The 25,798-nt window shown below is 47.4% G+C and overlaps 1 long non-coding RNA gene across 4 annotated transcripts in view; it reads left to right on the forward strand.

Annotated features, from left to right (window-relative positions):
• Nucleotides 1-25,798, forward strand: part of LOC130275376 (uncharacterized) — a 60,065-nt gene that overhangs the window by 19,877 nt on the left and 14,390 nt on the right. For 3 of the 4 annotated variants that reach the window (XR_008844751.1, XR_008844750.1, XR_008844753.1), the window contains exon 4: nucleotides 5,192-5,450. This is a non-coding gene — a long non-coding RNA (uncharacterized LOC130275376). Of the gene's footprint in view, nucleotides 1-5,191; nucleotides 5,451-5,672; nucleotides 5,779-25,798 lie in introns of those variants that run through there. The other variant, XR_008844752.1, reaches the window with a different exon arrangement.

Consider the following 25,798-nt stretch of genomic DNA (forward strand, 5'->3'; position numbering starts at 1 on the left):
CTCCGCCGAAAACACTCTGCGGGCCATTTCCCTACTCTAATGGGGATACGGGTGTGTGTGTGCGTGTGGGGGGGGGGGGGGGGGGGAACTTTATTGGTGTGTGTGCTGCATGTGGTGTGGTGCGATACTACCTCCCTAACCCACCCTAACCTAACCTAACTAACCCGCCCTAACAGAAAAAAATATAAAATAAAAAGGGGACTTTAAAAAAAATAAAAATAAAAAGGGGGGCTTCTAGCGAAAAAAAAATCCTGCGCCAAAAAAAAAAGCGTTTATCTAATCAGTGGTGTGCGCACTGATTAGCGCTTGTGGTGGCAGGGGGCGCAGAAGTCAGTGGGGGGTCCGGCCACTCAGCCCAGAACAGTGGCTGGTGGCTTGTACACAGACCCCCACACAAAAAAACCCGAAAAATTTAAAAAACGCTTTACCCCTAAAAAATGCACCCGCCTGAACCAAAAATAAAAAACCGCTGATCAGTGAAAAATCACTGACAGCGGTGGGACAGGCTGCACAGACAGGTACGGTCCATCCACACAGTACACGCCTGCTACTGGTGGCACGGAACGCCTATGGGTGCAAAAAAAATAATACGCGTTAACCGAAAAAAGTGCCTTTACCACAAAAAAAAAACGCTGATCAGTGATAAATCACTGACAGCGGTGAGGCACGCCGCACACACAGGTAAGGTCCGGCCACACAGTACACGCCTGCTACTGGTGGCACGGACTGCCTATGGGTGCAAAAAAGCGCTAGAAAACCCGAAAAAAAGCACCGGCACCACAAAAAAAAAATGCTGATCAGTACTACGGGACTGATCAGCAGCGGGTGGGCTTTAACAAACGGTGGCGGACCGCTCTTTTATAACTAAGAGGGTCCGCTTAGGGGAAAAAAAAATATAAATCTGCGCCAAAAAAAAGCTGGCGGCAGACCGCAGCGACCCAGCAGGGCCGGAGTCACACAGCTAAAGGTGCTATGGACCCACGGACACCCACTGAGATATGCCGAAAAACATTTATTTATTTATTTAAAATTTTTTTTTTTTTTTTTTTTTTAACCTTAACCTGTCCCTACCTAAATCTAAAGCTAGCCCTGGGGATTTCTGTGCCAAGGGGCCACAGAAAGGGGACAAGGGGCACTTTTTTTTACAGTGAGGGGATGGTGGGCAGCACAGGGCTCCGTCCTGCTCGCCAGATCTCTGTGAAATGGCGGGCAGAACGGAGCAACATGCTCCTAGCCCCCACCATCCCCTTCCATTACACTGTGGTTGGTGTGGCCACTTTGGCCACCCAATCACAACTGTACTGAGGGGGGTGGCCACAATGCCAGCCCCCAGTACATCACGGATGGTGATTGGTGGTGTATACTACACCACCAGTCACCATCTATATCCGGGTCACAGGGTCACACATGACCCTGAGGACGCGTAACCGCTGCAGAACGCCGGTAATCTGAGGGGTTAATGGCGGACATCCGCGGGATCACGGATGTCCGCCATTATCGGGACCTGCCGCGCATGATCCGGGCATTGCTCCAATGCTCGTGGTTATGCTTGGGACGTAAATGTACGTCCTGGTGGGTTAAGTACCACCTCACCAGGACGTACATTTACGTCCTGCGTCGTTAAGGGGTTAATTACATTTTGGATTTCCAGTTAGTTACTAACTACAACTCCCAGCATGCCCTGATACAGCCTGTGGCTCAGCAGCTGCCCCCTAAGGAAAACTACAACTCCCAGCATGTTGGACTATATAGTAGTATATAGTATAGGTCATTGTTTCCCAACCAGGTGTGCCTCCAGCTGTTGCAAAACTACAACTCCCAGCATGCCCTGATACAGCCTGTGGCTCAGCATCTGCCCCCAAAGGAAAACTACAACACCCAGCATGTTGTACTATATAATAGTATAAAGTATAGGTCATTGTTTCCCAACCAGGGGTGACTCCAGCTGTTGCAAAACTACAACTCCCAGCATGTTGGACTATATAGTAGTATATAGGATAGGTCAGTGTTTCTCGTGATACCGCGGATGTCCGCCATTAACCCCTCAGATGCCGTGATCAATACAGATCACGGCATCTGCAGCATTGCGGTCACTAAAATGGATGATCCGATCGCCCGCAGCGCTGCTGCGGCGATCCGATCGTCCAGCACAGCAGACGGAGGTCACCTCACCTGCCTCCGCTGTCTTCCGGGAGTCTTCTGCTCTGATCTGCCTTCCCACAGACCAGAGCAGAAGATGACCGATAACCCTGATCAGTGCTATGTCCTATACATAACACTGAACAGTATTAGCAATAGAATGATTGCTATAAATAGTCCCCTATGGGGACTATTAGAGTGTAAAAATAAAAGTAAAAAAAGTAAAAAAAAAATTAAGTAAAAAAAATTAGAAAAACCCCCTCCCCCAATGAAAACGTAAATTATCCCATTTCCCTATTTCACCCCCAAAAAGTGTTAAAAAAAATACTTTATATACATATTTGTTATTGCCGCATGCGTAAACATCTGAACTATTAAAATAAAATGTTAATGATACCGTACGGTGAACGACGTGAATGTAAAAATAAAAAAGTCCAAAATAGCTGCTTTTTTATAACATTTTATTCCAAATTTTTTTTTTAAATGGATTAAAAGTTTTATATAAGCAAATATGGTATCAATAAAAATTACAGATCACAGCACAAAAAATTACCCCTTATACCGCCGCTTATACGGAAAAATGAAAAAGTTATAGGTCTTCAAAACAGGGGGATTTTAAATGTACTAATTTGGTTGAAAATTTTTTTTTTATTTTTTTTTATGCGCAACAGTAATAGAAAAGTTTGTTATCATGGGTATCATTTTAATCGTATTGACCCAAAAGAATAAAGAACACACGTCATTTTTGCCGTAAATGCGCAGTGCTGACACATCGAATACATTGGTTTAAATCGAGAAATAATTGGAAATTATTTGGTTTTGAAGTCCGTTAGTCAATAATTTTACCTTATTTTCCTTAAGAATATATCGTGATGAATTAAAAAGTTTCACTCCATTTTTCTTTTGGCTGGGAATTGATGTTTGCTCCTGCGTTTTGACATTTTGATTTCGATTCAAACTTTAATTTATTTTGTTTGGTTCCACCTCTGCACTCTCTATATTTTGTTTTCTCTAGTAAAGAAATAAAACATAATTTTCTTACTACATATAATTGTGCTTCCAATACTATTCGTAAAATTATAATTAAACAATGGTCAATTTTAAAAAGTGATCTGATTTTAAAGGATCACTTACCTAATAACCACCTTATTACTTTGACAAAGCCGATGTCTTTGCCTAACTATTTGGCACCGAGCAAATTAAAGTCATCAAATGATTCTGTTACAACTAAAAATATACAGTCGTGAATTAAAAAGTGCAATAAGTCAAAATGCCTTTGCTGTAATATTATACAGGATGGTTGTATTGGATTTAGGTCCAACGCCACAAATGAAAAATTTCAGATTAAAGACACCTATGACTGTGTTTTGTTATTTAGCGTATTTACTTGAATGTCCGTGTCAGCTGAAGTATGTGGGCCGCGCCGTTCAGACGGTGCGATCCCGCATGAATACTCATCGGTTCAACATCCGAAAAGGCTTCTGTTACGCCGAGCGCTCCGGGTCCCTGCTACTCCCCGGACCTCCTCCTCAGACCCGCTGACCTGGGGGGCGCTGCATTAATGTTACCGGCGGGAATGCGACCCGCGTAGCGTCCTGTTCCCCGACGGCTTAGTCCCGGCGCGCGCGGCCCCGCTCCCTAGGGCGCGCGCGCGCGGGCTCTCTGCGATTTAAAGGGCCAGTGCGCCACTGATTGGCGCCTGGTCCAATTAGTGCTCACACCTGTGCCCTCTCTATATAACCTCATTTCCCCTTCCCAGCATTGCCGGATCTTGTTGCCTTGTGCCAGTGAAAGCGTTCCTTGTATGTCCCAAGCCAGTGTTCCAGACCCTCTGCCGTTGCCCCTGACTACGATCCTTGCTGCCTGCCCTGACCTTCTGCTACATCCGACCTTGCTCTTGCCTAATCCCATGTACCGCGCCTGTCTCAGCCGTCAGTTGGGGTTGAGTCGCTATCGGGTGGAACGACCAGGGGGTTACCTGCCACTGCAAGTCCATCCCGCTTTGCGGCAGGCTCTGGTAAAAACCAGTAAGCCCTTAGACTCCGTTCCCCTGGTACGGCCCACGTCATCACCCCACTGACACAGAGGATCCACCACCAGTATCCTCACAGTATCCGGTTCCTGGCAGCTTCTTGCTACACAATGTCGCGTCATTTTGCACAGGTACATGATAAGAATCCTGATTTATTGAGACTGACCATCATAGACACGATTCCCTTTGGTAAAAGAGATTGTTTCTGTAAATTGATTAATAAAGAATCATACTGGATATTTAAATTAAAATCTTTATGTCCAGATGGTTTAAATGAGACCACAGAGAATACTTTGAGTTCTAAAATGATTTTTGGCTATTCAGTATGAATATTTTTGTCCCATGCCCCTTCTTTTTTATGATATGTTATATATATTATATGTTACATATTATTATATACATTTTGTAGAACAATCAACACGGCTCTTAATGAAGAACTATGTCTAGCAATTTTAATGGTAGGGTTAACTCTTTAATTCTATTTTTATTTATTATATTTATATTTTTTTGTGATACTCACTGACGTGGTTCATAATTTCCCGCTGACCTTTTGACCCAGCTGTTTCAGTTCCGGTCTGGGTTGGACGAGGGGAGCACCACGCCATGATGTGAGTACCCTATATATTTGTTAATATTTGGTTTTTGTATATATATGAACCTGATGAAAATGCTAGCCGGGGTCTTGAAACGCGTTGTTCTTATCAATAAATCATCTGAATAATATTACTAACTGGAATCCTGTTGCGCCGGTGCATAATCCCTACGGAGAGTTGAAGTGGTTGAAGATTGCTATACGCCTTTAAGGTGGAGGGATCGGCTGCATTTGGAATACCTTCCATGCCTATACCAGTGTTGTGCCTGTATATTGCACAACTTAGTGGGTAGCGTTTCCAGTATACTCTCAACATTTTAGTCACGGATGCACTATGGAGCGCTTCCCTTTTTATTTTTTGAAAAAACTGTTGACTGACTTTCTTTTCCATGACTCCTGTCTTCACTCATCTCTTCTTCTCCCCGCAGATACAACTCAGCTACAAAGAACCACCCTCCACGCAAGCTGACTGTGAAGTGGACCCTACTTGGCCATCCAGTTGACCTGCTCGGAAAGGTGAGATGTGAACAACTGCAATGGAACCAGATAACATGTGTTAACCAGTGTTTCTTGGATTGCAGGATTCTGGTACTTTACTGACTTTTGTGTTCACTCATCTCTTCTTCCTCCCGCAAATACAACTCAGAAAAATATACCAGAAGGAGCCAACAAAGATCAAAAGTGTTGGTAAGTACCACATTAAATTGAACCACCACATTTACACAATGTTTACACTTGAGGTACCAAGGTCCAGGAGGAGTGGGAGGCCCCAGCCGCATCAATTGAGTCAAAGATGGGCCACACAATGACAGTCACTATGTAACTGTGATCCATTATCGAAAGAATTGGTGCATCTGGGGCCATCTTGTGGAAGGCCACAAATTGAGGTTTGACTCTCTCTTTTTTTAGGCAAAGGAGTTAGCTACAATGTTGGGGTACTTGAAAAGAATGCAGGGTACAGAAGACAAAAATGATGATGAAGCAGGGCCAAGTACAGAGAGAATGGACGCAGGACCAAGTACAGAGAGAATGGATGCAGGGCCAAGTACAGAGAGAATGGACGCAGGACCAAGTACAGAGAGAATGGATGCAGGGCCAAGTACAGAGGGAATGGACGCAGGAACAAGTACAGAGAGAATGGACGCAGGGCCAAGTACAGAGAGAATGGACATAGGGCCAAGTACAGAGAGAATAGACGCAGGGCCAAGTACAGAGAGAATGGACGCAGGGCCAAGTACAGAGAGAATGGATGCAGTACAGAGAGAATGGACGCAGGACCAAGTACAGAGAGAATGGACGCAGGGCCAAGTACAGAGAGAATGGATGCAGGGCCAAGTACAGAGAGAATGGACGCAGGGCCAAGTACAGAGAGAATGGACGCAGGGCCAAGTACAGAGAGAATGGACGCAGGGCCATGCACAGAGAGAATGGATGCAGGGCCAAGTACAGAGAGAATGGATGCAGGGCCAAGTACAGAGAGAATGGACGCAGTGCCAAGTACAGAGAGAATGGATGCAGGGCCAAGTACAGAGAGAATGGATGCAGGGTCATGCACAGAGAGAATGGATGCAGGGCCAAGTACAGAGAGAATGGATGCAGGGCCAAGTGCAGAGAGAATGGATGCAGGGCCAAGTACAGAGAGAATGGACGCAGGGCCAAGTACAGAGAGAATGGACGCAGGGCCATGTACAGAGAGAATGGATGCAGGGCCAAGTACAGAGAGAATGGACGCAGGGCCAAGTACAGAGAGAATGGATGCAGGGCTAAGTACAGAGAGAATGGATGCAGGGCCAAGTACAGAGAGAATGGATGCACGGCCAAGTACAGAGAGAATGGATGCAGGGCCAAGTACAGAGAGAATGGATGCAGGGCCAAGTACAGAGAGAATGGATGCAGGACCAAGTACAGAGAGAATGGACGCAGGGCCAAGTACAGAGAAAATGGATGCAGGGCCAAGTACAGAGAGAATGGATGCAGGGCCAAGTACAGAGAGAATGGACGCAGGGCCAAGTACAGAGAGAACGGATGCAGGGCCAAGTACAGAGAGAATGGACGCAGTACAGAGAGAATGGATGCAGGGCCAAGTACAGAGAGAATGGATGCAGTACAGAGAGAATGGACGCAGGACCAAGTACAGAGAGAATGGACGCAGGTCCAAGTACAGAGAGAATGGACGCAGGGCCAAATACAGAGAGAATGGATGCAGGGCCAAGTACAGAGAGAATAGATGCAGGGCCAAGTACAGAGAGAATGGACGCAGGGCCAAGTACAGAGAGAATGGACGCAGGGCCAAGTACAGAGAGAATGGACGCAGGGCCAAGTACAGAGAGAATGGACGCAGGGCCAAGTACAGAGAGAATGGACGCAGGGCCAAATACAGAGAGAATGGACGCAGGACCAAGTACAGAGAGAATGGACGCAGGGTCATGCACAGAGAGAATGGACGCAGGGCCAAGTACAGAGAGAATGGACGCAGGGCCAAGTACAGAGAGAATGGACGCAGGGCCAAGTACAGAGAGAATGGACGCAGGGCCAAGTACAGAGAGAATGGACGCAGGGCCAAGTACAGAGAGAATGGACGCAGGGCCAAGTACAGAGGGAATGGACGCAGGAACAAGTACAGAGAGAATGGACGCAGGACCAAGTACAGAGAGAATGGACGCAGGGCCAAGTACAGAGAGAATGGACGCAGGACCAAGTACAGAGAGAATGGACGCAGGGCCAAGTACAGAGAGAATGGATGCAGGGCCAAGTACAGAGAGAATGGACGCAGGACCAAGTACAGAGAGAATGGACACAGGGCCAAGTACAGAGAGAATGGACGCAGGACCAAGTACAGAGAGAATGGACGCAGGGCCAAGTACAGAGAGAATGGATGCAGGGCCAAGTACAGAGAGAATAGATGCAGGGCCAAGTACAGAGAGAATGGACGCAGGGCCAAGTACAGAGAGAATGGACGCAGGGCCAAGTACAGAGAGAATGGACGCAGGGCCAAGTACAGAGAGAATGGATGCAGTGCCAAGTACAGAGAGAATGGACGCAGGACCAAGTACAGAGAGAATGGACGCAGTCGGGGAGAGTGGACGCAGGGCCAAGCACAGGGAGAATGGACGCAGGACCAAGTACAGAGAGAATGGACGCAGGACCAAGTACAGAGAGAATGGATGCAGGGCCAAGTACAGAGAGAATGGACGCAGGGCCAAGTACAGAGAGAATGGACGCAGGGCCAAGTACAGAGAGAATGGACGCAGGGCCAAAAACAGAGAGAATGGACGCAGGACCAAGTACAGAGAGAATGGACGCAGGGCCAAGTACAGAGAGAATGGACGCAGGACCAAGTACAGAGAGAATGGACGCAGGGCCAAGTACAGAGAAAATGGATGCAGGGCCAAGTACAGAGAGAATGGACGCAGGGCCAAGTACAGAGAGAATAGATGCAGGGCCAAGTACAGAGAGAATGGACGCAGGGCCAAGTACAGAGAGAATGGACGCAGGGCCAAGTACAGAGAGAATGGACGCAGGGCCAAGTACAGAGAGAATGGACGCAGGGCCAAGTACAGAGAGAATGGATGCAGGGCCAAGTACAGAGAGAATGGACGCAGGGCCAAGTACAGAGAGAATGGACGCAGGGCCAAGTACAGAGAGAATGGACGCAGGGCCAAGTACAGAGAGAATGGATGCAGGGCCAAGTACAGAGAGAATGGACGCAGGGCCAAGTACAGAGAGAATGGACGCAGGACCAAGTACAGAGAGAATGGACGCAGGGCCAAGTACAGAGAGAATGGATGCAGGGCCAAGTACAGAGAGAATGGATGCAGGGCCAAGTACAGAGAGAATGGATGCAGGGCCAAGTACAGAGAGAATGGACGCAGGGCCAAGTACAGAGAGAATGGACGCAGGGCCAAGTACAGAGAGAATGAACGCAGGGCCAAGTACAGAGAGAATGGACGCAGGGCCAAGTACAGAGAGAATGGACGCAGGGCCAAGTACAGAGAGAATGGATGCAGGGCCAAGTACAGAGAGAATGGACGCAGCACAGAGAGAATGGACGCAGGGCCAAGTACAGAGAGAATGGACGCAGGGCCAAGTACAGAGAGAATGGATGCAGTACAGAGAGAATGGACGCAGGAACAAGTACAGAGAGAATGGATGCAGGGCCAAGTACAGAGAGAATGGACGCAGGGCCAAGTACAGAGAGAATGGACGCAGGGCCAAGTACAGAGAGAATGGACGCAGGGCCAAGTACAGAGAGAATGGACGCAGGGCCAAGTACAGAGAGAATGGACGCAGGGCCAAGTACAGAGAGAATGGACGCAGGGCCAAATACAGAGAGAATGGACGCAGGGCCAAGTACAGAGAGAATGGACGTAGGGCCAAGTACAGAGAGAATGGACGCAGGACCAAGTACAGAGAGAATGGACGCAGGGTCAAGTACAGAGAGAATGGACGCAGGACCAAGTACAGAGAGAATGGACGCAGGGCCAAGTACAGAGAGAATGGACGCAGGGCCAAGTACAGAGAGAATGGACGCAGGGCCAAGTACAGAGAGAATGGACGCACGGCCAAATACAGAGAGAATGGACGCAGGACCAAGTACAGAGAGAATGGACGCAGGGTCAATTACAGAGAGAATAGATGCAGGGCCAAGTACAGAGAGAATGGACGCAGGGCCAAGTACAGAGAAAATGGATGCTTGGCCAAGTCCAGAGAGAATGGCCGCAGGACCAAGTACAGAGAGAATGGACGCAGGGCCAAGTACAGAGAGAATAGACGCAGGGCCAAGTACAGAGAGAATGGATGCAGGGCCAAATACAGAGAGAATGGACGCAGGACCAAGTACAGAGAGAATGGACGCAGGGCCAAGTACAGAGAGAATGGATGCAGGGCCAAGTACAGAGAGAATGGATGCAGGGCCAAGTACAGAGAGAATGAACGCAGGGCCAAGTACAGAGAGAATGGACGCAGGGCCAAGTACAGAGAGAATGGATGCAGGGCCCAGTACAGAAAGAACGGACGCAGGGCCAAGTCCAGAGAGAATAGATGCAGGGCCAAGTACAGAGAGAATGGACGCAGGGCCAAGTACAGAGAGAATGGACGCAGGGCCAAGTACAGAGAGAATGGACGCAGGGCCAAGTACAGAGGGAATGGACGCAGGGCCAAGTACATAGAGAATGGACGCAGGGCCAAGTACAGAGGGAATGGATGCAGGGCCAAGTGCAGAGAGAATGGACGCAGGGCCAAGTGCAGAGAGAATGGACGCAGGGCCAAGTTCAGAGAAAATGGACGCAGGGCCAAGTACAGAGAAAATGGACGCAGGGCCAAGTACAGAGAAAATGGACGCAGGGCCAAGTACAGAGAGAATAGACGCAGGGCCAAATACAGAGGGAATGGACGCAGGGCGGAATACAGAGAGAATGGACGCAGGGCCAAGTACAGAGAGAATGGACGCAGGGCCAAGTACAGAGAGAATGGACACAGGGCCAAGTACAGAGAGAATGGACGCAGGGCCAAGTACAGAGAGAATGGATGCAGGGCCAAGTACAGAGGGAATGGACACAGGGCCAAGTACAGAGAGAATGGACGCAGGGCCAAGTACAGAGAGAATGGATGCAGGGCCAAGTACAGAGAGAATGGACGCAGGGCCAAATACAGAGGGAATGGACGCAGGGCGGAATACAGAGAGAATGGACGCAGGGCCAAGTACAGAGAGAATGGATGCAGGGCCAAGTACAGAGAGAATGGACGCAGGACCAAGTACAGAGAGAATGGACGCAGGGCCAAGTACAGAGAGAATGGATGCAGGGCCAAGTACAGAGAGAATGGATGCAGGGCCAAGTACAGAGAGAATGGATGCAGGGCCAAGTACAGAGGGAATGGACGCAGGGCCAAGTACAGAGAGAATGGACGCAGGGCCAAGTACAGAGAGAATGGACGCAGGGCCAAGTACAGAGAGAATGGACGCACGGCCAAATACAGAGAGAATGGACGCAGGGCCAAGTACAGAGGGAACGGACGCAGGGCCAAGTACAGAGAGAATGGACGCATTGCCAAGTACAGAGAGAATGGACGCAGGGCCAAGTACAGAGGGAATGGATGCAGGGCCAAGTGCAGAGAGAATGGACGCAGGGCCAAGTGCAGAGAGAATGGACGCAGGGCCAAGTTCAGAGAAAATGGACGCAGGGCCAAGTACAGAGAAAATGGACGCAGGGCCAAGTACAGAGAAAATGGACGCAGGGCCAAGTACAGAGAGAATAGACGCAGGGCCAAATACAGAGGGAATGGACGCAGGGCGGAATACAGAGAGAATGGACGCAGGGCCAAGTACAGAGAGAATGGACGCAGGGCCAAGTACAGAGAGAATGGACGCAGGGCCAAGTACAGAGAGAATGGATGCAGGGCCAAGTACAGAGAGAATGGACGCAGGGCCAAGTACAGAGAGAATGGACGCAGGGCCAAGTACAGAGAGAATGGACGCAGGGCCAAGTACAGAGAGAATGGATGCAGGGCCAAGTACAGAGAGAATGGACGCAGGGCCAAGTACAGAGAGAATGGACGCAGGACCAAGTACAGAGAGAATGGACGCAGGGCCAAGTACAGAGAGAATGGACGCAGGACCAAGTACAGAGAGAATGGACGCAGGGCCAAGTACAGAGAAAATGGATGCAGGGCCAAGTACAGAGAGAATGGACGCAGGGCCAAGTACAGAGAGAATAGATGCAGGGCCAAGTACAGAGAGAATGGACGCAGGGCCAAGTACAGAGAGAATGGACGCAGGGCCAAGTACAGAGAGAATGGACGCAGGGCCAAGTACAGAGAGAATGGACGCAGGGCCAAGTACAGAGAGAATGGATGCAGGGCCAAGTACAGAGAGAATGGACGCAGGGCCAAGTACAGAGAGAATGGACGCAGGGCCAAGTACAGAGAGAATGGACGCAGGGCCAAGTACAGAGAGAATGGATGCAGGGCCAAGTACAGAGAGAATGGACGCAGGGCCAAGTACAGAGAGAATGGACGCAGGACCAAGTACAGAGAGAATGGACGCAGGGCCAAGTACAGAGAGAATGGATGCAGGGCCAAGTACAGAGAGAATGGATGCAGGGCCAAGTACAGAGAGAATGGATGCAGGGCCAAGTACAGAGAGAATGGACGCAGGGCCAAGTACAGAGAGAATGGACGCAGGGCCAAGTACAGAGAGAATGAACGCAGGGCCAAGTACAGAGAGAATGGACGCAGGGCCAAGTACAGAGAGAATGGACGCAGGGCCAAGTACAGAGAGAATGGATGCAGGGCCAAGTACAGAGAGAATGGACGCAGCACAGAGAGAATGGACGCAGGGCCAAGTACAGAGAGAATGGACGCAGGGCCAAGTACAGAGAGAATGGATGCAGTACAGAGAGAATGGACGCAGGAACAAGTACAGAGAGAATGGATGCAGGGCCAAGTACAGAGAGAATGGACGCAGGGCCAAGTACAGAGAGAATGGACGCAGGGCCAAGTACAGAGAGAATGGACGCAGGGCCAAGTACAGAGAGAATGGACGCAGGGCCAAGTACAGAGAGAATGGACGCAGGGCCAAGTACAGAGAGAATGGACGCAGGGCCAAATACAGAGAGAATGGACGCAGGGCCAAGTACAGAGAGAATGGACGTAGGGCCAAGTACAGAGAGAATGGACGCAGGACCAAGTACAGAGAGAATGGACGCAGGGTCAAGTACAGAGAGAATGGACGCAGGACCAAGTACAGAGAGAATGGACGCAGGGCCAAGTACAGAGAGAATGGACGCAGGGCCAAGTACAGAGAGAATGGACGCAGGGCCAAGTACAGAGAGAATGGACGCACGGCCAAATACAGAGAGAATGGACGCAGGACCAAGTACAGAGAGAATGGACGCAGGGTCAATTACAGAGAGAATAGATGCAGGGCCAAGTACAGAGAGAATGGACGCAGGGCCAAGTACAGAGAAAATGGATGCTTGGCCAAGTCCAGAGAGAATGGCCGCAGGACCAAGTACAGAGAGAATGGACGCAGGGCCAAGTACAGAGAGAATAGACGCAGGGCCAAGTACAGAGAGAATGGATGCAGGGCCAAATACAGAGAGAATGGACGCAGGACCAAGTACAGAGAGAATGGACGCAGGGCCAAGTACAGAGAGAATGGATGCAGGGCCAAGTACAGAGAGAATGGATGCAGGGCCAAGTACAGAGAGAATGAACGCAGGGCCAAGTACAGAGAGAATGGACGCAGGGCCAAGTACAGAGAGAATGGATGCAGGGCCCAGTACAGAAAGAACGGACGCAGGGCCAAGTCCAGAGAGAATAGATGCAGGGCCAAGTACAGAGAGAATGGACGCAGGGCCAAGTACAGAGAGAATGGACGCAGGGCCAAGTACAGAGAGAATGGACGCAGGGCCAAGTACAGAGGGAATGGACGCAGGGCCAAGTACATAGAGAATGGACGCAGGGCCAAGTACAGAGGGAATGGATGCAGGGCCAAGTGCAGAGAGAATGGACGCAGGGCCAAGTGCAGAGAGAATGGACGCAGGGCCAAGTTCAGAGAAAATGGACGCAGGGCCAAGTACAGAGAAAATGGACGCAGGGCCAAGTACAGAGAAAATGGACGCAGGGCCAAGTACAGAGAGAATAGACGCAGGGCCAAATACAGAGGGAATGGACGCAGGGCGGAATACAGAGAGAATGGACGCAGGGCCAAGTACAGAGAGAATGGACGCAGGGCCAAGTACAGAGAGAATGGACACAGGGCCAAGTACAGAGAGAATGGACGCAGGGCCAAGTACAGAGAGAATGGATGCAGGGCCAAGTACAGAGGGAATGGACACAGGGCCAAGTACAGAGAGAATGGACGCAGGGCCAAGTACAGAGAGAATGGATGCAGGGCCAAGTACAGAGAGAATGGACGCAGGGCCAAATACAGAGGGAATGGACGCAGGGCGGAATACAGAGAGAATGGACGCAGGGCCAAGTACAGAGAGAATGGATGCAGGGCCAAGTACAGAGAGAATGGACGCAGGACCAAGTACAGAGAGAATGGACGCAGGGCCAAGTACAGAGAGAATGGATGCAGGGCCAAGTACAGAGAGAATGGATGCAGGGCCAAGTACAGAGAGAATGGATGCAGGGCCAAGTACAGAGGGAATGGACGCAGGGCCAAGTACAGAGAGAATGGACGCAGGGCCAAGTACAGAGAGAATGGACGCAGGGCCAAGTACAGAGAGAATGGACGCACGGCCAAATACAGAGAGAATGGACGCAGGGCCAAGTACAGAGGGAACGGACGCAGGGCCAAGTACAGAGAGAATGGACGCATTGCCAAGTACAGAGAGAATGGACGCAGGGCCAAGTACAGAGGGAATGGATGCAGGGCCAAGTGCAGAGAGAATGGACGCAGGGCCAAGTGCAGAGAGAATGGACGCAGGGCCAAGTTCAGAGAAAATGGACGCAGGGCCAAGTACAGAGAAAATGGACGCAGGGCCAAGTACAGAGAAAATGGACGCAGGGCCAAGTACAGAGAGAATAGACGCAGGGCCAAATACAGAGGGAATGGACGCAGGGCGGAATACAGAGAGAATGGACGCAGGGCCAAGTACAGAGAGAATGGACGCAGGGCCAAGTACAGAGAGAATGGACGCAGGGCCAAGTACAGAGAGAATGGATGCAGGGCCAAGTACAGAGGGAATGGACACAGGGCCAAGTACAGAGAGAATGGATGCAGGGCCAAGTACAGAGGGAATGGACACAGGGCCAAGTACAGAGAGAATGGACGCAGGGCCAAGTACAGAGAGAATGGATGCAGTACAGAGAGAATGGACGCAGGGCCAAGTACAGAGAGAATGGATGCAGGGCCAAGTACAGAGAGAATGGACACAGGGCCAAGTACAGAGAGAATGGACACAGGGCCAAGTACAGAGAGAATGGACACAGGGCCAAGTACAGAGAGAATGGACGCAGGGCCAAATACAGAGGGAATGGACGCAGGGCGGAATACAGAGAGAATGGACGCAGGGCCAAGTACAGAGAGAATGGATGCAGGGCCAAGTACAGAGAGAATGGACGCAGGACCAAGTACAGAGAGAATGGACGCAGGGCCAAGTACAGAGAGAATGGATGCAGGGCCAAGTACAGAGAGAATGGATGCAGGGCCAAGTACAGAGAGAATGGATGCAGGGCCAAGTACAGAGGGAATGGACGCAGGGCCAAGTACAGAGAGAATGGACGCAGGGCCAAGTACAGAGAGAATGGACGCAGGGCCAAGTACAGAGAGAATGGACGCACGGCCAAATACAGAGAGAATGGACGCAGGGCCAAGTACAGAGAGAATGGACGCATTGCCAAGTACAGAGAGAATGGATGCAGGGCCAAGTACAGAGAAAATGGACGCATTGCCAAGTACAGGAAGAATTGACTTAGGGCCCAGTACAGAACAAAATGAATAAGGACGAAGAACAGATATGAGGGAGAAAAAGAAAACACGATTATACAGTGAGAGTTATTTAACTATGTAGCTACTGGTGATAAAGACTGTCCCATTACGATGTGTTTGGAGTGTGGCAAAAAACTATCAAATGAAGTGATGGTCCAATCCAAACTGAAACGGCACCTTCAGACACTTCATTTTTACAGAAAAATGTACTGCATAGAAACGGAAGCCCCCAAAAGTTACAAAATGGCGTTTTTTCTTCAATTTTGTTGCACAATCATTTTTTTTCCCGTTTCGCTGTAGATTTGTGGGTAAAATGACTGATGTCACTGCAAAGTAGAATTGGATTTTGAGGTGCAAAATTGAAAGGGTTATGACTTTTAAAAGGTGAGGAGGAAAAAACGGTGAGGAGTGCAAAAAACGAAAAACCCTGCATCCTTAAGGGGTTAAACAACTATATTAGTGTGGTCTAAAGTGATAGGAGGTGCTCAACCCCAAGTGCAGTTGTGCACCTACGCTGGGGTGGAGGTCCTGCACTTGTGGGCCGTTGCTATGGACGATCCCCAGCATAATACGCATACAATGGAGGCTGCCTGCAGATGGTCACAAGTACCACAATGACATCCTACACCAGATAAATGTGTATGTGGATGCGTATTACATAATTTAGATATCCTCCACTCCAACGTAGGTGCACAACTGCACTTGGGGTTGAGCACCTCCTATCACGTTAGACCACACTATTGTAGTTGTTTAATGTCTAAATTATGTAACACGCATCCACACATTTATCTAGTATAGGATGCCATGTGGTACTTGTGACCATCTGCAGGCATCCTCCATTGTATGCATATTATGCTGGGGATCGTCCATAGCAACGGACCACAAGTGCAGGACCTCCACCCCAGCGTAGGTGCACAACTTCACTTGGGGTTGAGTGTCTCCTGCTATGACCCCGTTAAAGTTTAATGTAAGCCGCCCTATTTACAATCTTGCAATCTATCCTGGAATAGCTGTGTTGAAATCTGCACAGTTGGTTTTGAGGTTAGAGGGAAAGCGGTTACGGTGCAGATGGGCCCGCACCTGACAGATGCTGCGAGGTAGTGGCGGACTCTAAGGCTACATGCACACCACGTTTTCCCTACGTTTTGAACCGTATACGGCTGGGGAGAGGGGGCGGAGAGTCGGGGGCGGGGCAACCGCATGCTGCCGTATGCGGTCCCCTATCTAATGTATTTCAATGAGCGACCGGAGTGAAACGCTGCCTCCGGTCGGCTCCATTTTGCCCCATATACAGTTTCCTGTCCGGCCCCACAAACGCCCCCTCCCATAGACATGCATTGAGGGGGTGTGGCGTGACATCACGAGGGCATGACAGTGACCTCACGACCCTCGCTGCCCACTCCAAGCGTTCTAAACGAATGTGGGTACTGCACGGAGATCGGGGGGGGGGGACCCAGTGGTGGGACCCCCACCATCAGACATCTTATCCCCTATCCTTTGGATAGGGGATAAGATGTCTAGGGACGGAGTACCCCTTTAAAGGCTTTGTTACACTTGTCAAAAAAAATTATCACCCCCCCACTGCTTCCTCCACCATGAAGTTCTTGTAGCAAAAACTTTTCCACCGGCCTTAAAAGAAGCTCTCGATGCCACTGTGGACATGGACATCTTCATCAGGCAAAGTCCCATTCAGTCACGAATATTTGTACTGTTGTGTGAGAGACCATATTACCTTCCTTCAACATACTGATGTCAGATGGATTTCAAGAGCAAAAGTTCTGACAAGAGTATTTGAAGTTAGAAACTGCTTACCTCCTTTAGGAACAGCAATAAAGGGAGATTTGAAAGCCTCTTGGATGACAATGAATTCGTGCAGACACTGGCATACCTGGCTGGTATATCTTAACAACTTAAAGGGGTATTCCAGGCAAAACCTTTTTTATATATATATATATATATATATATATATATATATATATATATATATATATATATATATCAATTGGCTCCGGAAAGTTAAACAGATTTGTAAATTTCTTCTATTAAAAAATCTTAATCCTTCCAATAGTTATTAGCTTCTGAAGTTTTCTGTCTAACTGCTCAATGATGATGTCACGTCCTGGGAGCTGTGCATGATGGGAGAATATCCCCATAGGAACTGCACAGCTCCCGGGACGTGAGTCATCAGAGAGCAGTTAGACAGAAAACAGCAACTCAATTCAGAAGCTAATAACTATTGGAAGGTTTAAGATTTTTTAATAGAAGTAATTTACAAATCTGTTTAACTTTCCGGAGCCAGTTGATATATATAAAAAAAGTTTTGGCCTAGAATACCCCTTTAACCCCTTAAGGACGCAGGACGTAAATGTACGTCCTGGTGAGGTGGTACTTAACGCACCAGGAGGTACATTTACATCCTAAGCATAACCGCGGGCATCGGAGCGATGCCCGTGTCATGCGCGGCTGATCCCGGCTGCTGATCGCAGCCAGGGACCCGCCGGCAATGGCCGACGCCCTCGATCTCGCGGGCGTCCGCCATTAACCCCTCAGGTGCCGGGATCAATACAGATCCCGGCATCTGCGGCAGTTCGCGATTTAAATGAACGATCGGATCGCCCGCAGCGCTGCTGCGGGGATCCGATCATTCATAACGCCGCACGGAGGTCCCCTCTCCTTCCTCCGTGCGGCTCCCGGCGTCTCCTGCTCTGGTCTGTGATCGAGCAGACGAGAGCAGGAGATGACCGCTAATACTGATCTGTTCTATGTCCTATACATAGAACAGATCAGTATTAGCAATCATGATATTGCTATGAATAGTCCCCTATGGGGACTATTCAAGTGTAAAAAAAATGTAAAAAAATGTAAAAGTAAAAAAAAAGTCCCCTCCCCCAATAAAAAAGTAAAACGTCCGTTTTTTCCTATTTTACCCCCAAAAAGCGTAAAAAACATTTTTTATAGACATATTTGGTATTACCGCGTGCGTAAATGTCCGAACTATTAAAATAAAATGTTAATGATCACGTACGGTGAACGGCGTGAACGAAAAAAAATAAAAAAAGTCCAAAATTCCTACTTTTTTAATACATTTTATTAAAAAAAAATTATAAAAAATGTATTAAAAGTTTTTTCTATGCAAATGTGGTATCAAAAAAAGTACAGATCATGGCGCAAAAAATGAGCCCCCATACCGCCACTTATACGGAAAAATAAAAAAGTTAGAGGTCATCAAAATAAAGGGATTATAAACGTACTAATTTGGTTAAAAAGTTTGTGATTTTTTTTAAGCGCAACAATAATATAAAAGTATGTAATAATGGGTATCATTTTAATCGTATTGACCCTCAGAATAAAGAACACATGTCATTTTTACCATAAATTGTACGGCGTGAAAACGAAACCTTCCAAAATTAGCAAAATTGCGTTTTTCGTTTTAATTTCCCCACAAAAATAGTGTTTTTTGGTTGCGCCATACATTTTATGATATAATGAGTGATGTCATTACAAAGGACAACTGGTCGCACAAAAAACAAGCCCTCATACTAGTCTGTGGATGAAAATATAAAAGAGTTATGATTTTTAGAAGGTGAACGTAAAAATTAAATTGTCTGAGTCCTTAAGGCCAAAATGGGCTGAGTCCTTAAGGGGTTAAACACAAGCATGCAGGGGCCAAAGGAAAATATGCTCATCGCCACAGACAAACTTCTGGCTTTTCAGAGTAAACAAAAAATTTGGGCAAGACACCTCTTTTCAGGAAGTTCTGAGATGTTTCTTCTTTTAAATCAACTTGTTAGTGAAGCCTGATGAAGAAGTTATTGAATTAGCAATCAGTCATTTAAAATCCTTGTCGGAGAACCTTGAGCATTATTTTCCTTTGTTATCTTCCGAGTCAAATGACTGGATTAGAAATCCCTTTGCTGCAGATTTGTCCACTGAACAGTTTAATCATCAGGAAGAAGAGCAGATAAATGAACTGAGGTGGGATAGAACACTAAAGATCTAATTTGATGAGGTTAATACTGACATTTTCTGGCTTTTGATTCAACCAGAATATCCCACAATATCTCAACGAGCTATAGACATTCTCGTTCAGTTCTCAACCTCATATTTGTGTGAGCAAGCATTCGGTGTGTTTGTCCCAAATTAGGCCCCAAATTCACATTTTGTCCAAGCAGAAGCAAGCCCAGGTATCACACCAACCAGGTACGCCTTTTTTTTCACATTTGAAAATACAATTCAGGTGGTTCATAGCTGACAGTGATAGAGGGGGGTAATGTGCGCTGCTTGTATTCATCAGGTCTTTGTGCATTGTAGTGATTTAGTAGGGATGGCCAATGTAGAATATTGAACTGAGATGTGTGGATTGAATTTTTTGATGTAACAACTAATATTTTTGTGGTGTCTGGGTGTGAGGTGCAGGGTAGATGTTATAACCCTAGGGGCAGATGTTTTTAACCCCTTCTTGTCGTGACGCCAGGGCGTGGTTTAGCCTTGACCACCCGAAGGTAATACCGCTGGTCCTGGGCTAGTCACGGGGACAATGAAGACACCGGCGCCAAGTTACGGACAACGGTAGCTTTACTGAGGGTAGACAGATGACACAGTCTATGCAGTACAGCCAATATCCCAAGGAGGTGACCAGTGACACAGGGGGACCGCGCAGGCTTGCTGGGACTTGCAGTATGTAGAGACACTTTAGTGCAGGCCACGGTGACTATATAGAAGACTTGACTTGACTGACTTGACAATTGACATGAAGATGACTTTCTTACTTGAGATGACTTGTGGCTGCAGACTTTAGGCTTGAGGCCTCCAATGCTGCGGACACACTGAGATGACTGCACTGGACCTCGGCAGGAATAGCAATGAGCTAAGATAGAGATTGTAGCTCCACCCCTTGTTTTATAGGGGGGCTGTGCAACAAGCCCATAGGTCACTTGGGGGGTCACCTGGTCACTGGAGCCTCCTGGGTAACAATCATGTAATTTAAACATAAAAGCAACAGTACGTTATATATACAAAACCTATGTACAACATGGCGAACTGTAAGAGGGACCCTGGGGACATGCAGGGACTCTGCCTGACAGGGCAGGAGAACAGTACTGGGCCACATCATCCCGTACTGGGACACCACGTTTTTTTTTTTTTTTTTTTCAATCCTGACAGAATATCCGGCTATCTAGCAGGAAGTCTTTGAGAGCAACCATTCTCATTCCTGAAATATTCGGCCCTTCAAAGGTAATTTTTCCCCCTCATTTTAAGTGCTACAATGATACAAATAAAAGGTATTTGTGGCATTTTTTCCCCCCTGAGGTTGGGAAACACTGGTTAAAGGGCTTAAAGGAGGACATTAATATTGTATGAAAGATCACAGGTGGACAATACTATTCTATGGGGGCTCAAAAGGGACATTACTAGTGTATGGGGACGCAGAGGAGGGCATTACTACTATATGGTGGCTCAAGGGTGGACAATACTACTCTTATTTATTGGGGCTCATAGGGGAACATTATAACCTTGTGGGGGCTCAAGGGTAATATAACTATTTTGTAGGGGCATAAAGGAGAACATTACTGTATGAAGGCTTACAGGTGGACAATACTATTCTATGGGGCTCAAAAGAGAAATAACTAGTGTATGGGGACTGAAAGGTGGGCATAACTAGTGTAGTAAAAAGAGGTAAATTACTAGTGTATGGGGGCTTAAATGGGGACATTACAACTATATGATGGCTCACAGGTAAACAAAACTATGTTATGGGGCTCAAAAGGAACATTACTAGTGTATGGGAACTCAAAGAGGGGCATTACAGGTGGACAACACTATTCTATGGTGGATCAAAAGGAACATTAGTAGTATATGGGGAATTAAAGTGGGCACTACTACTGTATGGGGTTTAAAAGTAGACAATACTAATCTATGGGGGCTCAAATGGGACAATACTACTCTATCGGGACTCAAAGAGGAACATAACTACCTTATGGGGACTCAAGGGAGGGCCATTTCTACTGTGTAGGATCACAGAAAGGACACTATATGGGGCCCTATTACTGTTTTGGAGGGTTATTTCTGATACCACAGACAAATAGAGACTCAGAGAAATTTAGAGGTTGTTCACTGTTGTTTGACGTAAACATTTGTTTTATGTTCTTAGTAGTACTTTATATTTAACACACATCTCTATAAAGCTAATAAAAACGTTGGCCCACATCTAGTAAACTTCCTCTGGGGTTTAGAGAAAAAAGGTAAAAGTGATGCAAACTATAACATTATGTCATGAATGTAACAAACATAAAAGAACATAAACATAAAAGAACATTTTCACTCATTTTTATTGTCAGATTACTTGAGAAAATGTTTGCCTTCTTTTTCGTTTGAAAGACAATATTGAAATGACGTTATATGTGTTTCTAAAGAATTACTTCAAAATTGTGAACTTTAAAGGGGTACTCGCCTATCCTTTGGATAGGGGATAATATGTCTGATCGTTGAGGGTCCATCCGGGCGGCACCCTGGCGTTCTGAACTCTTTTGTTCAAAACGCTGGGTTCAAGGAGACGTGGTTGTGATGTCCCACCAAGCCCTCTTCATCCATGTCTATGGGAGGGGGTGTGGTGGCTGTGGTCCCTCGTCACTCCCCCTCCAAAAGACATGAATGCAGGGGACATGGTGTGACATCACGACCATGGCCGCCTGACCCCAGTGTTCTGAACAAAAATTATGAGAATGCCAGGGTGCCGCCTGGATAGGGGTTCCTCTTTGGGGTGCTCTAATTTTCAGATGTACAGAGCCTCCAATTTTTTTGTGTCTTGCTGCTGCACCTGTCGCACCTCAAATGGAAGCTGCTTTCGCCCATACCTCTCCATCCCCTGAGCCCTCAGTTCCTCCACAATTGTGGCCACTTCAACGTCTCTCTTGGCCCTTTCGGACTGGGCTGGGGGATGGGACTTCCCTGGTAGGGGAAGAAAGTGCTCCCTCGTGTAAAGGATTAAGTTGGGCTCATCACCAAACAACCACCTGGGTGAGGGGGGTGATACGGATGTGTAGTAGACTCAACAGACTTTGGGGCCTGGGGGTTTGCTCTGGGCTATGGGTGGAAGGAGGTGTAGAAAACATGGCCTCAGCCGGGGTACTCACTTCTGATTACTCCATCTGGATTTCGGCCCAGGACCCCCAGGTCCGGTGAGGAGAGGACAGCCTCACTGACGATGATGCATCTGATGCTTCTGATGACTTGGGAGTTCCCCTTTCCGGGGTTGCTGGCCAGTCGTCGTCCTCCGGTAGCGGGATCAGGTAGCAGGCCTCATCGACCCCGAGGGACAACCGCTGCAACTGGTCAGCAAGGTCTTGAAATAGTCACGCTGCGGCCGCGGCAACTTGCCGGGCCTCCGGAGCCATCTTCGTACTCTCCATATGTGCACTTGCCTGCTCCATCTTACTGCTCTCCGTTAAACTGAGGAGCGCTAACCATGTGGTCTCTTTTATAACGGGCTCCAATTAAAATGGCTGACGGCCGGAAGGACGTCATCAGTACAGCTTCCGGTCCCCCGGCAACAAGAGGCAGATCTTCATAGTTCCACTTTGGCATGGACACAGTGACATGATTTCCACACCCAGTGGTGGGACATTGACCAGCGTGGGACATTTTTCACGGGCTTCTTCGGCGCCATCTTAACCCTTTCAGGTACCAGCACAGTGGAAAAGCATAGCATGACTTCAGTTCACAATGTGGTTACAACTTTTACAGACTTCCAAACAGTAGGCGGCAAAGTTCTCTTCACCTCCCCCTTTATTTCACAAGCGCCACGGTGAAAACAGGACAACAGTCCCGTACACTTTTTCTGGTGCAAATTCTGTCGCATTGTCATGCGATTTTTACAGGTGGAAAACACTGTTCTATGGTGGATCAAAAGGGACATTACTAGTATATGGGGACTTACCGGTATTTCTGATACCACTGACAAATAGAGACTCAGAGAAATGTAGATGTTGTTCACTGTTGTTTGACGTAAACATTTGATTTATGTTCTTAGTAGTACATTATATCCCAAGACACATCTCTATAAAGCTAATAAAAACATTGGCCCACATCTAGTAAACTTCCTCGGGGTTTAGAGAAAAAAGGTCAAAGTGATGCAAACTATAACATTATGTCATAAATGTAACAAACATAAAAGAACATTTTCACTCATTTTTATTGTCAGATTACTTGAGAAAATGTTTGCCTTCTTATTCTTTGAAAGACAATATTGAAATGACGTTATATTTGTTTCTAAAGAATTACTTCAAAATTGTGAACTTAAAGGGGTACTCCACCCATAGACATCTTATCCAAAGGATAGGCGATAAGATGTCTGATTGTTGAGGGTCCATCCGGGCGGCATCTTGACGTTCTGAAATTTTTTGTTCAAAATGCTTGGTTCAAGCAGACGTGGTTGTGATGTCCCACCAAGCCCTCTTCATCCATGTCTATGGGAGGGGGTGTGGTGGCTGTGGTCCCTTGTCACTCCCCCTCCCACAGACATGAATGGCATGGCCGCCTGAACCCAGTGTTCTGAACAAAAATTTAAAAGTATGTTGACCCAGATGAAAGAATACATCACTATGAATACATTTATACTTACCTCATAGTCTCTTAAAAGGGTATGCTACTTCCCCAGCGTTCGGAACATTTAGTTCCAAATGCTAGGTGTGGGCTGCGGGGGCCGTGATGTCATGGCCATGCTCCCTCATGATGTCCCACCACGCCCTCTCCCATAGACTTGCATAGAGGGGCGTGGCTGTGATGTCACGACCCCCGCAGCCCGCACCCAGGGTTCGGAACAAAATGTTCCGAATGCTGGGGCAGTGGAGTACCCTTTAAAGGGGTACTACCGTGGAGGGGGGAGGGGGAGGGGGGGAGAGGGGGGGAGACATGTTACCAGCAATACACAGTGAATACAAGGATATAGACCCAGATTAATTAACCCCTTAAGGACTCAGGGTTTTTCAGTTTTTGCACTTTCGTTTTTTCCTCATCACCTTTTAAAAATGATAACCCTTTCAATTTTCCACCTAAAAATCCATATTATGGCTTATTTTTTGCGTCACCAATTCTCCTTTGCAGTGACATTAATCATTTTACCCACAAATTCACGGCGAAACAAAAGAAAAAATCATTGTGCAACAAAATCGAAGAAAAAACGCCATTTTGTAATTTTTGGGGGCTTCCGTTTCTACGCAGTGCATATTTCGGTAAAAATGACACCTTATCATTATTCTGTAGGTCCATACGGTTAAAATGATACCCTACTTATATAGGTTTGATTTTGCCGCACTTCTGGAAAAAATCATAACTACATTCAGGAAAATGTATATGTTTAAAAATGTCCTTTTCTGACCCCTATAACTTTTTATTTTTCCACGTACAGGGCGGTATGAGGACTCATTTTTTGCGCCGTGATCTGAAGTTTTTATCGGTATGATTTTTGTTTTGATCTGACTTTTTGATCACTTTTTATTCATTTTTTAATGGTATAAAAAGTGACCAAAAATAAGCTTTTTTGGACTTTGGATTTTTTTTGCGCATACGCCATTGACCGTGCGGTTTAATTAACGATATATTTTTATAGTTCGGACATTTACGCACGCGGCGATACCACATATGTTTATTTTTTTTTATTTACACTGTTTTATTTTTTTTTATGGGAAAAGGGGGGTGATTCAAACTTTTATTAGGGAAGGGGTTAAATGACCTTTATTAACACTTTTTTTTTAAACTTTTTTTTGCAGTGTTATAGGTCCCATAGGGACCTATAACACTGCACACACTGATCTCTTATACTAATCATTGTTATCCCATAGGGACCTATAACACTGCACACACTGATCTCTTATACTAATCATTGTTATCCCATAGGGACCTATAACACTGCACACACTGATCTCTTATACTGATCATTGTTATCCCATTGGGACCTATAACACTGCACACACTGATCTCTTATACTGATCATTGTTATCCCATAGGGACCTATAACACTGCACACACTGATCTCTTATACTGATCATTGTTATCCCATAGGGACCTATAACACTGCACACATTGATCTCTTATACTGATCATTGTTATCCCATAGGGACCTATAACACTGCACACACTGATCTCTTATACTGATCATTGTTATCCCATTGGGACCTATAACACTGCACACACTGATCTCCTATGCTGATCACTGGTGTGTATTAACACGCCTGTGATCAGTGCTATCGGCGCTTGACTGCTCCTGCCTGGATCTCAGGCACGGCGCAGTCATTCATTGATCGGACACCGAGGAGGCAGGTAAGGTCCCTCCCGGTGTCCTGTAAGTTGTTCGGGACGCTGTGATTTCACCGCGGTGGTCCCGAACAGCCCGACTGAGCAGCCGGGATACTTTCACTTTAGATGTGTCGGTCAGCTTTGATCGCCGCGTCTGAAAGGTTAATACAGGGCATCACCGCGATCGGTGATGTCCTGTATTATCCGCGGGTCCCAGCCGTTGATAGCCGCCGGGACCGACCCGATACGACGCGGGGACACCGCGTGACCCCGCGGCATATCGCGGGAGCCGGTGGAGGATGTA

The sequence above is a fragment of the Hyla sarda genome, chromosome 6 (assembly GCF_029499605.1).
Source record: "Hyla sarda isolate aHylSar1 chromosome 6, aHylSar1.hap1, whole genome shotgun sequence".
Lineage (NCBI taxonomy): Eukaryota > Metazoa > Chordata > Amphibia > Anura > Hylidae > Hyla > Hyla sarda.